This window comes from Pristiophorus japonicus, chromosome 22 (genome assembly GCF_044704955.1).
Source record: "Pristiophorus japonicus isolate sPriJap1 chromosome 22, sPriJap1.hap1, whole genome shotgun sequence".
Taxonomy (NCBI): Eukaryota; Metazoa; Chordata; class Chondrichthyes; family Pristiophoridae; genus Pristiophorus; species Pristiophorus japonicus.
In genome coordinates, this window is record NC_091998.1 from 46604215 (window position 1) to 46620196 (window position 15982).

General features: G+C 48.0%; 1 protein-coding gene and 1 pseudogene across 2 annotated transcripts in view; one reads left to right on the forward strand and one right to left on the reverse strand.

Annotated features, from left to right (window-relative positions):
• Positions 1 to 15982, reverse strand: part of LOC139234758 (leucine-rich repeat transmembrane neuronal protein 4-like) — a 259328-nt gene that overhangs the window by 127980 nt on the left and 115366 nt on the right. The gene's annotated exons all lie outside the window — the stretch shown is intronic.
• On the forward strand, positions 15201 to 15340 carry LOC139235199 (U2 spliceosomal RNA; annotated as a pseudogene).

Genomic DNA, 15982 nt, shown 5'->3' on the forward strand with positions numbered 1-15982 from the left:
AGCCGTGATCTTATTGAATGGCGGAGCAGGCTCGAGGGGCCGCATGGCCTACTCTTGCTCCTAGTTCTTATGTTCTTATCACTGCATGCTTTCTCAACTGCCTCCCGAACCTGCCCTGCCACCTTCAACATTTATTGTCAAACTAAAAGACAATTCTATTAACATTTGTGCCAATTCAATGCCAAGTGCAGCCCAAAATTGAACAGCAATAGACGGTATCAATGCGCTGATGTGCTAAATAAACTATTCTTGGCACCAACATAACAAAGTCTTATTTATCACTGCAGGGGATAATGGAGAAAAAGAACACTATTTTGTCTTGTTAAACCACTGCATCCGATCTCAAACAGCAGGGTAATGACTGAATATCAGTGCACAGACAATGATTTCCAAATCCACAAAAATCTTTATGAGCCAAAGAGACTGGGTTCACAGCGAGAGTCGTGGTGCAGCGGGAATCCAGTGTTTTCTGATGGAAATGGACGAGACACACAGTATGAAGCCATTAGTCCTGTTCAAAGGTGCTAATGTGACATTGTGACTGAAGCTCCAGTTGCTGGGGTTATTCCGTTTTGATGACTTACTTCTTTTATTCCTTTCTATTTCTGTCCTTCCTCTCCTGAAGGAACCAATGCTGGAATACAATGGCATGAGCTCCAGTCAAGCCCCAGAACAGTGGGGACCTGTTCCCCCCTCCCCTCCCTCCTCCCTGCCCGCCATTGTCCCTGGTGTGCCCTCAACTCTTTATAAAAGGAAGACTTACAAAGGAAGACGTCTCAAAGCGCTTTACGGCCGATGGAGTACTTTTGGAGTGTAGTCACTGTTGCAATGTGGGAAACACGGCAGCCAACTTGCGCACAGCAAGCTCCCACAAACAACAATGTGATAATCAGCAGATAATCTGTTTTTAGTGATGTTTGTTGAGGGATATATTTTGGCCCCCGGACACCTCCCCCCGCTCTTCTTCGCAATAGTGGCTACGGGATATTTTATGTCCACCTGAGAGAGCAGACAGGACCTCGGTTTAATGACTCGCCCAAAAGACGGCACCTCTGACATTGCAGCGCTCCCTCAGTAGTGCCAGCCTAGATTTACGTGCTTGAGTCCCTGGGGTGGGGCTTGAACCCATGGCCTTCTGACTCAGAAGCGAACATGCTGCCCACTAAGCCACAGCTGACACGGACATTCGGGGTTTGTATAGCGGCAGAAAAGATAATCAGCCACCAGTGCGGAGCAGGTCAGTGAGCGTAGAAAGGAAGCAGGGACGGGTTAACATCTCAGGTGGAAATCCTTCGCCAACTGGTGCAAAGTCACGCCACGAAAACCATCCACCTGCCTGTTCTCCTTCATTTGATGCGACAGGCCTGCTGAATATTTGCAGCAATTTTTCTCCTCACTGTACAGCAGCTTCTCGTAGCCTGTTAGTGACTTAGGTATCCAATCGAGCGTATCTGATCAGATCAAACGTGGAATAAAAAGTTGGAGCAGTTTATGCTTATCCTGCAAACCTCCTCGATTGGATTACTGCTTGGTAATTTAATAAGTATATGTTATTGTCTCTAATACCTGCTGGCGTAACTCAACTGGGGACCTCTGAATGAGATCGAGCTGTTCTACACGATGATAAATGTTTACTGTGAAATGCAATGTTTGGCTGTAAATTCTTTACGGTATTGGCCGAGGTTCAGTGGCTCACACTCGCGCCGAGAGGTTGTGGGTTTAAGTCCCACTCCAGGGCCTTGTGGACTTATTCCAGGCTGACATTGAGGGAGTCCTGCACTGTCGGAGGTGCCGTCTTTCGGATAAGCACATAAGAAATAGGAGCAGGAGTCGGCCATTCGTCCCCTCGAGCCTGCTCCGCCATTCAATAAGATCACGGCTGATCGGATCTTGGCCTCAACTCCATTTCCCCGCCCGCTCCCCATAACCTTTGACTCCCCGAGACATAGAACAGAAGTTTCCACTTGTGGGGGGGAGTCCCAAGACGAGTGCCCAGCAGGGTGAGACGTTAAACCGAGGGCCCCGTCTGCTCTCTGAGGTCCCATGGCACTATTTTCCTGGTGTCCTGGACAATATTTATCCCTCAATCAACATCACTAAGACAGATAAAAGAAAAGAAAGACTTGGATTTATATAGCGCCTTTCACGAACACCGGACGTCTCAAAGCTACTTTACAACCAATGAAGTACGTTTGGAGTGTAGTCACTGTTGTAATGTAAGATTATCTGGTCATGATCACATTACTGTTTGCGGGAGCTTGCTGTGCGCAAATTGGCTGCCGTGTTTCCCACATTACATCAGTGACTACACTCCCAAAAGTACTTAATTGGCTGTAGAGTGCTTTGGGACGTCGTGAAGTCATGAAAGACCTTTCTTCCTTCGTCATGGATCAGTCCTGATCCCCAGTCTATTGTATGCTTATTGTTAGCAGAACTCGGGCTGTTTCCCGGAGCCAGTAGCCGGAGCGCAAAGCGACGAGAGGCAACTGGAATGGTGAAATGTTCCAACCAGCAGCCGTCCTTCTGCTCAGGCGACATGAGCTCTGCTAATTGGAATTATTATCCACGAGTCTTTTATTTCTCTCTGATATTCAGAAATGATTACGGAAGAGTAAAGTTAAGCATCGATAGGTGAAGACGCCTCTAATTGATCATTACAGCACAAAGGGAAAGGTTTAAATATTTATCCGGTGTGGGAACTTGTACTTGACAATAAATTATTTGTTCCTTTGTCTGCCTTTGCACTGAACCGACATTGAATGATGAGGTGGTAGTGTTGTAAAATTCAATACTCTTGGGATAGCCTGAGCCATGTTTATAAATAGTGGAGGCCATAGTGCACTCTTCGCGCCCCAATCAAATTTGCTGCTGATCATTTATTATTCTTCCCTTTGATTTTCCTCTGCCTGCCTGTCCTTGAGGTGCTGACTCTTGCTGGGGTTCCGATTTCAAGTACCGCCCCCACCCCCAGCACCTCGCCCAAGGAGGGCCTTTCACAACCGTGGAACTTCCCCAAGCACTTTGCAGCCGATGTATTTTTTTTGAAGCGCCACTGTTGGCAGCGTAGGAAACGCAGCAGCCAATATACGCACAGCAAGCTCCCACACACAGCAATGTGATAATGACTGATCATTTGTTTTTTTTAAAGTGATGTTGATTGCGGGATAAATATTGGCATAGGACAGCGGGGATAACTCCCCTGCTCTTCTTCGAGAAAGGATCTTGTGCTTCCACTTGAGAGGGCAGACGGGGCCTCGGTTTAATGCCCCATCCGAAAGATGGCACCTCCAACAGTGCGGCACTCCCTCAGAACTGCACTGGGAGTGTCAGCCTAGATTTTTGTGCTCAAGTCTCTGGAGTAGAGACTTGAACCCACAGTCTTCTGAGGGGGCTCGACAAGGTAGATGCAGAGAGAATGTTTCCCCTCAAAGGGGAATCTAGAACTAGGGGGCATAGTTTCAGAATAAGGGGTTGCCCACTTAAAACGGAGATGAGGAGGAATTTCTTCTCTCAAAGGGTCGTGAATCTTTGGAATTCTCTACCCCAGCGAGCTGTGGAGACTGGGTCACTGAATATATTTAAGGTGGAGATAGACAGATTTTTGAATGATATGGGGAGTGGATGGGGAAGTGGAGCTGAGCCCAAGACCTATCAGCCATGATCTTATTGAATGGCAGAGCAGGCTTGAGGGGCCAGATAGCCTACTCCTGCTCCTATTTCTTACGTTCTTATGTTCTGACTCAAAGGCGAGTGTGCTACCCACTGAGCCATAAAATTACCTCGAACATACAGCTCGGAAACGGGCCATTCGACCCAACTGTCTCATGCTCCGCATCACTGAGCCTTCTCCTGCCCCAACTTCATCATGTGTGAGCTCAGACAACCAGTCTTAGCAAGTTATTCATCGCCGTGAGTGTGTCAGTGTTCGGCCTGTCTAATGGACGGTGATCAGGAACGGAAGTCACAGTTGAACCCACCCCCTCTCGAACCTCGGGGCCACGCAGGCTAGGTGCACACCTCACTGCCCGACTGAGGTCAAGTTAATTGGGGGGGGGGGGGGTGTGGTGAATGACTTCGGGGCCCGAAATTGACGGTCCTGCTGCCAGCTGCCACCGAGTTTGCGCTGTGGTCTCCCTGTTTTTTTCACCGCTCTCCCCTCCGTGGGAGATTGGTGAGGCCCTCGCACCGGCGGTTTGGAAGGACCGCTGGGGAGCGTCCGCTGGCGGGCAATGCCGGAAAAGGTCCTTTGGCACTCTCCCGCCCAAGATTCATCCGAGCGGTCCTCCACCCCATGCAGGAGCAAAGACCGGCACGTGGAAGCACGTCTTAGCGGGACAGTCGGTATGAAGACCTCCAAGAAAAGGTGTGACTTTTTTTTTTACTTCTTTTGCAGCAATTTTGTGTGAAAGGGTCCTCTGAAGGTTTTGTGACTTTTGTTGTTTATTTTATGAGCCATTTTTTTTGTGCGTTCCTCCAACTCCAGCCCTAGCATAACTTTCTCCAGGATTCCATTTGCCGCACAGAATTCCTCCCCTACCACCCAGAAATGCCGTGTAATGCCCATTATTGCCGCCGGGGCATTTTTTTCCCCCCCGTTTTTGACCAAGCTTCCGCCCAAAGTCATCATCATCATCAGAGGCAGTCCCTCGATATCGAGGAAGACTTGCTGCCACTCCAAAAATTAGTCCTTAGGTGGCTGAACAGTCCAATATGAGAACCACAGTCCCTGTCACAGGTGGAACAGAGAGTCGTTGAGGGAAAGGGTGGGTGGGGAGTCTGGTTTGCCGCACGCTCTTTCCACTGCCTGCGCTTGGTTTCTGCATGCTCTCGCCGATGAAACTCGAGGTGCTCAGCGCCCTCCCGGATGCACCTCCTCCACTTCGGGCGGTCTTTGGCCAGGGACTCCCAGGGAGTCTTTGAGGGTGCCCTTGAAACAGTTCCTCTGCCCACCTTGGGCTCGCCTGCCGTGTAGGAGCTCTGAGTAGAGCACTTGCTTTGGGAGTCTCGTGTCTGGCATGCGGACGATGTGGCCCACCCAACGGAGCTGGTCGCGTGTGGTCAGTGCTTCGATGCTGGGGATGTTGTCGTCAGGATCTTAGCGGCCTTTTCGACGGTAAATGGGCGGAACTTACCTTTGATCAATTTCGACCCCTATGGAACATAGAAACATAGAAAATAGGTGCAGGAGTAGGCCATTCGGCCCTTCGAGCCTGCACCACCATTCAATAAGATCATGGCTGATCATTCCCTCAGTACCCATTTCCTGCTTTCTCTCCATACCTCTTGATCCCTTTAGCCGTAAGGGCCATATCTAACTCCCTCTTGAATATATCCAATGAACTTGCATCAACAACTCTCTGCGGTAGGGAATTCCACAAGTTAACAACTCTCTGAGTGAAGAAATTTCTCCTCATCTCAGTCCTAAATGGCCTACCCCTTACCCTAAGACTGTGTCCCCAGTTCTGGAATTCCCCATCACTGGGAACATTCTTCCCGCATCTAACCTGTCCAGTCCCGTCAGAATCTTGTAAGTTTCTATGAGATCCCCTCTCATCTTTCTAAACTCCAGTGTATAAAGGCCCAGTTGATCCAGTCTCTCCTCAGTCCCGCCATCCCGGGAATCAGTCTGGTGAACCTTCGCTGCAATATTGACTGCTAAACAAATATAATGACCCTGAAAAACTAACTTTAATTTTGTGGAGTGTCAAATTGGTCCATTTTAATATAAATTATAATTTTTAAGAAACTTTCATTTCTTTTTTAAAGTTTGTTCATCTTTATTTCAGGTTAGCCTTTTCCCCATGTGGGAGCCCGAATCTTTTTTTAGCTCTACTCCCTCAATAGCAAGAATGTCCTTCCTCAGATTAGGAGACCAAAACTGAACACAATATTCAAGGTGTGGTCTCACCAAGGCCCTGTACAACTGCAGTAAGACCTCCCTGCTCCTATACTCAAATCCCCTAGCTATGAAGGCCAAGGCCAACATACCATTTGCCTTCTTAACCGCCTGCTGTACCTGTATGCAACTTTCAATGACTGATGTACCATGATACCCAGGTCTCGTTGCACCCCCCTTTCCTAATCTGCCACCATTCAGATAATATTCTGCCTTCGTGTTTTTGCCCCCAAAGTGGACAACCTCACATTTATCCACATTGTACTGCATCTGCCATGCATTTGCCCACTCACCTAACCTGTCCAAGTCACCCTGCAGCCTCCTAGCGTCCTCCTCACAGCTCACATCTCCACCCAGTTTAGTGTCATCTGCAAACTTGGAGATATTACACTCAATTCCTTCATCTAAGTCGTTAATGTATATTGTAAAGAGCTGGGGTCCCAGCACTGAGCCCTGCAGCACTCCACTAGTCACTGCCTGCCATTCTGAAAAGGACCCGTTTATCCCCGACTCTCTGCTTCCTGTCTGCTAACGAGTTCTCTATCCACGTCAGTACATTATCCCCAATACCATGTGCTTTGATTTTGCACACCAATCTCATGTGGGACCTTGTCAAAAGCCTTTTGAAAGTCCAAATACACCACATCCACTGGTTCTCCCTTGTCCACTCTACTAGTTACATCCTCAAAGAATTCCAGAAGATTTGTCAAGCATGATTTCCCTCTCATAAATCCATGCTGCCTTGGACTGATCCTGTCACTGCTTTCCAAATGCGCTGCTATTTCATCTTTAATAATTGATTTCAACATTTTTCCCACTACTGATGTGAGGCTAACCGGTCTATAATTACCTGTTTTCTCTCTCCCTCCTTTTTTAAACAGTGGTGTTACATTAGCTACCCTCCAGTCCCGAGGAACTGATCCAGAGTCGACAGACAGTTGGAAAATGAACAACAATGCATCCACGATTTCCATGGCCACTTCCTTAAGTACTATGGGATGCAGACTATCAGGCCCCAGGGATTTATCGGCCTTCAATCCCATCAATTTCCCTAACACAATTTCCCGCTTTATAAGGATATCATTCAGTTCCTTCTTCTTACTAGACCCTCAGTCCCCTAGTACTTTCGGAAGGTTATTTGTGTCTTCCTTCGTGAAAACAGAACCAAAGTATTTGTTTAACTAGTCCGCCATTTCTTTGTTCCCCATTATAAACTCATATGAATCTGACTGCAAGGGACCTACGTTTGTTTTCACTAATCTTTTTCTCTTCACATATCCACAGAAGCTTTTGCAGTCAGTTTTTAAGTTCCCAGCAAGCTTCCTCTCATACTCTACTTTCCCCGTCCTAATTAAACCCTTTGTCCTCCTTTGCTGTATTACAAAATTCTCCCAGTCCTCAGGTTTGCTACTTTTTCTGGCCAATTTGTATGCCTCTTCCTTGGATTTAACACTATCCTTAATTTCCCTTGTTAGCCACCATTGAGCCACCTCCCCATTTTATTTTTTCTCCAGACAGAGATGTACAATTGTTGAAGTTCATCCATGTGATCTTTAAATGTTTGCCATTGCCTAGACACCGTCAACCCTTTAAGTATCACTCGCCAATCTATTCTAGCCAATTCACGTCTCATATCATCGAATTTACCTAAGTTCAGGATCCTAGTCTCTGAATTAACTGTGTCACTCTCCATCTTAATAAAGAATTCTACCATAGTATGGTCATTCTTCCCCAAGGGGCCTTGCACAACAAGATTGCTTATTAGTCCCTTCTCATTACACATTACCCAGTCTAGGATGGCCAGCTCTCTAGTTGGTTCCTTGACATATTGGTCGAGAAAACCATCCCTAATACACTCCAGGAAATCCTCCTCCACCGCATTGCTACCAGTTTTGTTAGCCCAGTCAATATGTAGAATAAAGTCGCCCATGATAACTGCTGTACCTTTATTGTACGCATCCCTAATTTCTTGTTTGATCTTGGACCCTTGGATCGTTGAGTTTTTTATTTACACTGCTCTCTGACGCTGCGCAGACTTGATACGGAACACCGATATTGTGGTGCTGTGGCCAAGGTTCAGTGTCACATCTTCCAAGGAACGAACCTTTAGTAAGTTCCCCCAGAGCGGCTGAAGATGGCTTTTCCACCTCTATTGTGAAAAGATAAATATTTCAATGGGCCATTGATAAACCTTAACCTCTCCCCAATTTATTTGACAATTGTACCTCATGACATTACATTGCTACCTCATGAGATGGTCATGTATGTTGACAATTGCCATCCTTACCATTTTTGGACCAAACAATCTGTTTTTGCAACACCAAAGCTCGTCATGATCTCACACCCTGCCCAAGCCAATCCCACTTGGCTCGGCAGAAGGAAAATTGTGCTTTCTTTCTTTGAGAGATACACAGGCCACACTCTTCATCCTTGAAGGGCAGGGTTGGATGTCGTTACTCAGGTCCCAGGATGGAGAGCAGGACATTCACTCCAGACCCATTTGACATCTTCTCATATAGTGTTTTTGTCTTCTATTTTTCTCCCTTCCACTTCTGAAGGCATGGACTCTTTTCTGCCCCCAAGTACCTCGTCCAGGTGACCATATTTCATCTGCGAGTCTAGAAATTGAGCAACAGTAATATAGGGATATGGAGGTCAGGTGGGAAAGCTCGTTTGTTAAGCCCAAGCCTATTCTCACATGACATCATCGAATACTCACAACGAAGGGGAACTCTGACTGATTATTCAACTCTCTAGATTGGGTGTTATTGAGTTCAGGGGTCATTGAGTTTAGGGGTCATAAGAACATAAGAACATAGGAAATAGGAGCAGCAGTTGGCCATTCGGCCCCTCGAGCTTGCTCCGCCATTCAATGAGATCATGGCTGATCTTCTACCTCAACACCTTCTTGCACTATCCTCATATCCCTTGATTCCTTTCAAGTCCGAAAATCTACATACCTCAGCATTGAATATGACAACAGCAACAGCTTGTATTTATATAGCGCCTTTAACGTTGCAAAACGTCCCAAGGTGCTTCACAGCAGTGTTACAAGACACAAATTTGACACTGAACCACATAAGAAGAAATTACAGCAGATGAGGTCAAAGAGCTTTTAAGGAGTGTCTTAAAGGAGGAAAGAGAGGTAGAGAGGTGGAGAGGTTTAGGGAGGGAGTTCCAGAGCTTGGGGCCCAGGCAGCTGAAGGCACAGCCGCCAATAGTTGAGCAATTATAATCAGGGAAGCTCAAGAGGGGAGAATTAGAGGAGCGCAGAATCTCGGGGGATTGTGAGGCTGAAGGAGATCACAGAGATATACTCAAAGACTCAGCATTCACAGCCCTCTGGGGCAGAGAATTCCAAAGATTCACCACCCTCTGAGTGAAGAAATTCCTCCTCGTCTCAGTCTTAAGTGACCCACCCCTTAAGCTGAGACTGTGCCCCCTGGTTCTAGGCGCTCCATCCAGGGGGAAACAAGTTCTCAGCATCTGACCTGTCACTGAGGCCTACTGTAAGGCTCCCACTACCACTCGAGCTGTGAGCACTGCGATCCAAGTGCAGAGATGGGAGGGAACACAGCCCTCTCCTGCTCTGCATGGCTCAGTATCGCACCACCATGCACCTTTAACCGCAGGTCCATCCAGGTTCCATCGGCTCATCTTTATCCGAGCCTCATTAATTGCCAACACGTAGTTAATCCCGGTAGGCAGTTTCTGCCCACTCGTAGCTGTGGTGTTTTAACAATTCCCATCCTAATGTTTACTTCCTAATGAATATAAAACGCTTCTGTGATCTGCAAAATAGGGAAACATATAAAGCAATTGTTTGAACAAAAAAAAATTATAATCTTCCAGGTGGGACACATTATGAGGAAGACCAAGCTCCAGAAAGCTGCAATGACAAAGTACCTTCAGTAATGGGACTATTATTCACCGGGAGCCTTGTTTATAATGATGGCAATAGGCAAGCAGAAAACAAGCCTCTGTATTTGAGACAAATTGCCCCTCTCCCAAATTGGAGACGATAACAAAGAATCCACAGCACAGAATAAAACACTAGTTAGGCCACAGCTAGAGTACTGCGTGCAGGTCTGGTCACCACATGACAGGAAAGATGTGATTGCACTGGAGAGGGTACAGAGGAGATTTACAAGGATGTTGCCTCGGCTGGAGAACTTTAGCTATGAGCAAAGATTGGATAGGCTGGGGTTGTTTTCTTTGGAACAGAGGAGGCTGAGGGGAGACCTTATCGAGGTGTATAAAATTATGAGGGACCTGGATAGAGTAGATAGGACCCCTTAGCAGACAGGTCAACAACCAGGAGGCATAGATTTTAAAGTAATTGGTAGGAGGTTTAGAGGGGATTTGAGGGGAAAATTTTTCACCCAGAGGGTGGTGGGGATCTGGAACTCACTGCGTGAAAGGGGTAGAGGCAGAAACCTTCACTACATTTAAAAAGTACTTGATGTGCACTTGAAGTGACGTAACCTACAGGGCTACGGACCAAGAGCTGGAAAGTGGGATTAGGCTGGATAGCTCTTTGTCGGCCAGTGCGGACACAATGGGCCAAAATGGCCTCCTTCCGTGCTGTAAATGTCTATGATTCTATAAATTACATAGAATATACAGCACAGAAACAGGCCATTCAACCCAACCTGTCCATGCCAGCGTTTCAGCTCTCATCTTTCCTCATCCTGTTCGATCAGCATAACCCTCTATTCCCTTCTCGCTCATATGCTTATCTAACTTCCTCTTAAATGCATCGATACGATTTGCTTCAACCACTCCCTGTGGTAGCGAGTTCCACATTCTCACTGCTCTCTGGGTAAAGAAGTTTCTTCTGAATTCCCTATTGGATTTCTTGGTGACTAACTTATATTGATGGCCTCTGGTTTTGCTCTTCCCCAGAAGTGGAAACATTCTCTCTGTATCCACTCTATCAAAACATTTCATAATTTTAAAGACCTCTATTAGGTCACCCCTCAGCCAACCCTTTTCAAGAGAAAAGAGACCCAGCCTGTTCATCCTTTCATGAAAGGTATTATCGTTGTAAATCTTTTTTGCTGTCCTCGTCAGTGCTTTTCCACAACATGGCGACCAGAACTGTGCACGGTGCTCCAAGTGTAGTCTAACCAAGGTTCGATGAAAGTTTAGCATAACTTCCCTACTTTTTCAGCAATGTAGTGGTAGTTGCAACACAAGGGCACACTAGCTGGATTGAGACTGCTGGACCTCGGCTTATATGGAAGCCCTGCAGATAGCAGACAGAGGAGGCCTTCAATTTCAGCTATTGGCACTGGATTTGATCCCAGTGTGAAATGCCACTGCATGACCCACTGAACCACCCAAGTTTGATGGTTCAAATGTGGGACAGGTTTGATGGACCAAATGGTCCGCCATTGTTCGTATGTTCGTAATAGACATTAAAGGTCCACTATTCAAAGAAGAGCATGGAATTCTCCTGATGTTCTCATTCTCTGGATGAGACGTTAAACCGAGGACCCTTCTGCTCTCTCAAGTGTCTGTAAAAGATCCCACGACATTATTTCGAAGAAGAGCAGGTGAGTTATCCCCGGTGTCCTGGGACCAATATTTATCCCTCAATCAACATAACAAAAACAGATTATCTGGTCATCATCACATTGCTGTTTGTGGGAGCTTGCTGTGCGCAAATTGGCTGCTGCATTTCTCACATTACAACAGTGACTACACTCCAAAAGTACTTCATTGGTTGTAAAGCGCTTTGAGACGTCCGGGGGGGGTCATGAAAGGCGCTATATAAACGCGAGTCTTTCTTTCTTTTTCTTTATGTTCTGTCCAACATTCTTCGTTAAACCAACACACATTAACCGACAAGTCATCACCGTTCTCTTTTGTGTTGCTGATGCGACAATAGTCACTCCGTTTCAAAGTAATTCACACGTCAATCATTTGGAGTTGCTTCTGAGCTTTGACAAGGTGCTACGTGAATGCAGCTCTTTCTTTTGACATATTTTACATGGAAAGCAGTCTTTAATATCATAACACTTCTAATCGTGAGACAGGGAAGAGAACTGGGAAAGCTGCAAATCTGAAATAAAAACCGTAAATGCTGGAAATGCACAAATCAGTCAGCGTCTAAAAGGTATGGGGGAGGGGGGATGTCATGTCTGGAAAGTCCGTCTGATTTTAGCTGCTGTTTGCCGCGTCGCAGTAACTGACAACTCTCGCGAATTAATCGCGAGGCCCGCGGTTTTTACCCCAACTCACGAAGGGTGGTGATAGCGGGTAGGATATTTTAAAAGCTTTTTGTGAAGGATTTTCAGCTGCAGTAATATGGCTTTTGTAAAGAGCTGTGAGCGGTGAGAGTTTGAATAAAGCCACGAATGAAGTTTATAAACCAAAAAAATACCAATTCATGGTTTCTTGCCGAATCTCGTGATTTTTAAGTGTTTGCCTCGTGATTTATAAGGTGGTGCGGTTGGCATTACTGGGTTTGTGTAATTACCCTTTTGAGCCAGTTTCTAGGGGGTGGAAATTGCCCCTCTTTAAGGTCTCGATCTCTCACCCTCTAAGAGGCAGTCATCAAGATAGGCGTCCCTCGGAATCGAGGAAGGCTTGCTTCCACTCTAAAAATGAGTTTTTAGGTGGCTGAACAGTCCAATACGAGAACCACAGTCCCTGTCACAGGTGGGACAGACAGTCATTGAGGGAAAGGGTGGGTGGGGAGTCTGGTTTGCCGCATGCCTGCCTGTGCTTGATTTCTGCATGCTCTCGGCGATGAGACTCGAGGTGCTCAGCGTCCTCCCGGATGCACTTCCTCCACTTAGGGCGGTCTTTGGCCAGGGACTCCCAGGTGTTGGTGGGGATGTCGCACTTTATCAGGGAGGCTTTGAGAGTATCCCTGTAACGTTTCCTCTGCCCACCTTTGGCTCGTTTGCCGTGGACGAGTTCCAAGTAGAGCGCTTGCTTTTGGAGTCTCGTGACTGGCATGCGGACAATGCGGCCTGCCCAGTGGAGCTGATCGAGTATGGTCAGTGCTTCAGTGCTGGGGGTGTTGGCCTGGTTGCGGCAGTGATGGGGCTGTAAGGCCTTTCCGACTGGGGGCAGGCGGATAGTCTGATCTAATCGGAATGGCCCCCAGGTCAGGAGCGGACTGCCGCGCCCCATATTCCCACCATGTCGGGCATGCGACGACACCATCCCGCCCGGAGGGGGTGACTCTCTTCTGCCCCGCGAGGGTAATTGTCCCGCGAGAGCCAGCAGCCGACGCTTGGTGCCCCCGACAGCGATTCCCGGCGGGAAGCTTCCCAGCGGCGGGACGGAACGTCCTCCCTTAAAGGGGAGGGCACATCGCCGTGGCCGCCATTTTATTTTAATTGTTGGCCAAATCTGCAGTCAGCCCGACAATGGCGGCCGTGGGTTCGGCCGGGCAACCCCCCCCCCCCCACTCCCCACTCCGTTGGATGCCGGACCACCGGCCCGGCCAAAGCCCCACCTGGTGGGCCAGTGAGTGGCCCGCCCCCTTTAAGTGAAGGAGTGGGGCGGAGCTCCACGTCCGTGTCGCGTTGATGAAACCGCCCATCTTCCGCGCCGCTCCCGACGCACTTCTGCACCTCAGCCGCTCCAGTCAAAGAGGGCAATTTCAATCGATTCTCCGTCCCATCGATTTGGGCGGAGAACCATCGCTTAATTCAAACAGGGTATTTACCAGTGTCTGCTTCTTGTCCAGCTTCTTGTTGCTAAAGCGGATATTAAGTTGTTTACTGGTGCTGTTTGCCTTTAGTCATGTGGGGGAATTGAGTTTCCAAATGATGCAGCTAGCCCGTCTCTAAGTGCCATAAGTGCTGAAGATACGCAACATCACATAACTGGTACGACAGAAAGTCTAGCAGAACAAGATAGGAACTCAAGCATGGATATTGTTATGTATTTAACCCCTTGTAACTTGTATTACACTACCACCTGAGGGCCTACCTGTTGGAGTCCCAACGGATCCCAGGATCCCTTGGGAGCACGGTATATAAGCAGGCCACTCATGAGCTACCTGCACTCTGGAGTCTTATTAAAGGATCTAAGGTCACACTTGCTCATTGTACACAGTACTCAGTTTCACCCTTTATTGTGAACGTATCAATTGGCGACAAGGTAACGAACAACTGCGCGAAAATGCAAAGAACAGTCGGTATCCTGGAGAGGTTCTCAGAAGGGGACGATTGGGAGGCCTTCGTGGAGAGACTCGACCAATACTTTGTGGCCAACGAGCTAGAAGGGGACGAGAACACTGCCAAACGAAAGGCGATCCCCCTAACTGTCTGTGGGGCAACAACCTATGGCCTCATGAAGAATCTCCTGGATCCGGCACAACCAACAGCTAAATCATACGAAGAATTGTGCACGCTGGTCCGAGAGCACCTAAATCCTAAGGAAAGCGTTTTGATGGCGAGATATCGATTCTACACGTGTCAACGGTTGGAGGGCCAGAAAGTGGCGAGCTATGTCGCCGAACTAAGACGCCTCACAGGACATTGCGACTTTGAGGGATTCCTAGAACAAATGCTCAGAAACTTTTTTGTACTGGGCATTGGCCATGAGGTAATCCTTCGTAAACTGTTGACTATTGAAACTCCGAATTTAAGTAAAGCCATAACGATAGCCCAGGCATTTATATCCACCAGCGACTACACCAAACAGATTTCACAGAGTAAAGACATTTCGGCCAGTACTGTGCATAAAGTAACGTCGTTTTCGAGCAGAAATATACATGGCAGAACGTACACGCCGGCTGCTGCTGCATGACCTCAGTTGACCCAGAGTCCGCCATCAATCGTTAATGTGAGGCAGTTAACACCTTGTTGGTGCTGTGGAGGTGATCATCGGCCCCATCAATGCCGCTTCAAGCACTATGTGTGCAATGGTTGCAGAACAATAGGACACTTCCTGCGAATGTGCAGGCGAGCTGCAAACCCTGCAAACCACCACATTACAGAGGATGATTGATCCACTGGGGATCAGGCTGAACTGGAGACTTGTACCGAAGAGGCAGAAGTGTACGGGGTACACACATTCACCACGAAATGTCCACCAATAATGTTGAAAGTTGAACTGAACGGAATTCCAGTATCTGTGGAACTGGGCACTGGTGCGAGTCAGTCCATAATGAGTAAAAAGGCATTCGACAGGCTGTGGGGCAAAAAGGCACACAGGCCCAAGCTCAGCCCCATTCACACCAAACTAAGGACTTACACCAAGGAACTAATCCCTGTAATTGGCCTGAGGCTTTGCCTGAAAGAGAGTGCCTCTTTTCATGCATTGCTGTTCAAAGGCTATCGCTTCTCGGCCTTTCGGCTAAGATCAAGTGTAGTATCTGTTGATTGGGCATTCATATGCAAATTGACTGACTGCAGAAACTCGTTTTTCCAGTTTTGCTGGCTCTGGCCTTTGGCTTGGGCCAGGCGCCAATTGGAGAGAAGGGGAAAATTTGCATGTCGACCGACCATTCGGCGTGCCCGAAGGCCCCCCAAGGTGCCGGACTGGCACCACAACAGATTGAAGGCTTTGGCCAAAATACACATCGAAAGGAGGAATCTGCAACCCGGATGGCGGCCAACCGAGCGGCGAACCAGGGCGTCCGAAACACCATCCGAGTGACGGTGAAGAAAGTGGAAGGTCAGACAACGATCAACCAGGATCTGTTCGTAAAGAAAGTCCTGCTGGGAACATGCGGCATGAAAGTCGCCGACATCTTCGCCTTGCAGGACCTCCCGAAGAGAGGTTACTTCGACGTGACCTTCAGAACCGTCGCCCTCTGCCTGAAGTTCCTGAAGGGTCTGAAGGAGGCGAGTGAACCGCTGCGCTCAGTGCTGACTTGGGAGCCACTGTTCACCCTCCCGTCGCAGAGAAGATGCACTATCACAGTGCAGATGTACAACCCCCACATCCCGGTCATTGATGTGCTGACTTTCCTCGCCAGGTATGTCGATGGGGCAGGAAACAGCATCGACGTGAAAGACTTGCACGGGATTTGGACCAGCAAGCGCCAGATCCAGATCACCATGAAGGTGAACGCCAGCGGAACCATCCTGCACCACCCCTCCAGCTTTGCCATCG